Genomic DNA, 2193 nt, shown 5'->3' on the forward strand with positions numbered 1-2193 from the left:
TAAAAAAAATAGATATCACTTAAACTGACTGAGCAATGATATACAACATATAGTTCGCTTTGATTTTCTTTTTAAGAACAATTAATTAAAACATGAAGTGAAATTCTCCATATATATAAGACTGGTTTCTCGGTGCAAAGAGCTGCTTTTGACAACTTTCTCTTCTCCCAAGTAACCATTGATTGTGACCCCATGCCTGTTTTGTTGTACAGTACGACGATTTACCCCACTATGGTGGGATGGATGGAGTAGGGATCCCAACCACCATGTATGGGGACCCTCATGCGGCCAGATCTATGCAGCCTGTCCACCATCTGAATCATGGTCCTCCGCTGCACTCGCACCAGTACCCGCACACAGCTCACACCAACGCAATGGCCCCCAGCATGGGTTCTTCTGTCAACGATGCCTTCCACCGAGCTCACCGCTGGCCCTTTACGGGTAGGTTCGTTGCAGCCCTTTTTCATCTTGTCTGCTCCAGCCGGACTCCCTCTTCTGCTTCTTTCCGTCTGTAGTGGCTGTCATGGTACTGCTTCTGGTCGTTCCGCCCTGTGGTTTAGGACCCGTATCCTATCAATTCATCTATATAGTATCTATCTATCTTATATCTCTCTCTTATATATCTTATTCTTATCTAATATATATCTATCACCGTCAGCTTGCGTTACGCTTTTTCCTGGGTGTGCTTCCCCCGTGTGCTGACTTATGTCGTGTGTACTCTCTACTCTGCTTCCTTGCATTCTCTATTCTTTTTCTTCCGCAGACCCCCTCTTCACGTCCCGATTATGTTTCCCTGCTCACTGCTGTGCGGTCTCCTCTCTCTCTCTCTATCTCTCTCTTCTCTATCTATCATCTATGATTCCCTTATTTTTCCCACTGCCCTCTTCCCTGACTGTCTTCAGGTTTCAGGCCGGCCCCCTTTCTTCCACCGCTGTTCTACTCTATCCCCCTGTGGCCCCGCACGCTTCCCCGTATGTGTTTGGGGCTCGTCCTGGCCTTGTTTCCTGTTCCTCTCCGCACCTCGACCCCCCCTTCCCCCCCCCCCCTTCCACCCGGCGTGTGCACGACTTCTTCTTCTTCTTCTTCTTCTCTTCTTCTTCTTCTTCTTCTTCTTCTTGTCTTCTTTTCTCTTTCCCCCCCTATTGTCAGGTGACGGTCTCCCCCGTCCCGTGTCCCTCCGGCCCCCCCGCCTGTCCCCGTCCTGTCCCTCCTGTATTTTGGGGTCTGCCCGCTCCCGGTTGCTTTGCTCTCTCCCCCCCCTCCCATGTGGTCCTGCTCTGGGGAGTGTCTCCCCCCCAACCATTGCTGTTTCGGCCTTGCCCTCCTGGTTTCACCCTACACACCCCCTAACTCCTCACCCCTCCCCGCACCCCCTTCCTTTTTTTCCCCTCATTGCATGGCGCCTTTCGCCTCCCACCTGTCCACCCACAAGCCCTGCCCAGTTCTGTAACGACCCGCCCTTGCCCGTCCCCTTTGTCTGGCCGTCCCTCGGCCGTAGTTTGTTGCACCTGGTTGTTGCGGCCGTTTACAAGGTTGCCCACATGACCCCCACCCCACCCAACACCACCCCCCCCACACCTTGGCGCCGCTTGTCCCCCCGTACACTTTGCCCCGTCCTCCCCCTCATCAGTATGCTTCACGCCTGTAGCTTCATGTCACCGTTCCTCTCTCGTTTGCCCCGCTGGGCTTGTTTTTGTTTGCGTCCATTTTCTCCCACCTCATGCAACCAATTTGGAGGAGTATGATGCCTGACTCCGCCACGGCCAAGTGTATGCTCCCATCTGGCTACTTTCTCGCAGTCGCCTGTTCCCCGGTTTACTAATTTTTTGTACCCAATCAGCAGAATCCGTTGCTCTGCATTGTTTTTTTTCAACGTTTTGATCCTATTTATTAACTTTGTGTCTTGCATCTTACCTCCTCCGATTCTAAAGCTGTTGATTATGTATCAACACAGTTTTTTTTTTTTCTTTTATGCAGAGCCATTTACAGAGATTAGACACACCGACCACTCTGGCATCCTTCATTTTCTTTTCTGACATGTTGTCCTCCCGTTTGTCGGCGGCCGGACGGTTGTATTTTTCGGCACCCACTTTCCCTCTTTTAGCTTATCGATCTTGGGAAATGTGGAACTGAGCGTACTTGCCCGCTCTCAGGGAACCCGGGCTGGGTAGCAGGCTTGTGCGAGGGGTTCTC

Source organism: Polyodon spathula, unplaced genomic scaffold (assembly GCF_017654505.1).
Source record: "Polyodon spathula isolate WHYD16114869_AA unplaced genomic scaffold, ASM1765450v1 scaffolds_473, whole genome shotgun sequence".
Classification (NCBI taxonomy): domain Eukaryota; kingdom Metazoa; phylum Chordata; class Actinopteri; order Acipenseriformes; family Polyodontidae; genus Polyodon; species Polyodon spathula.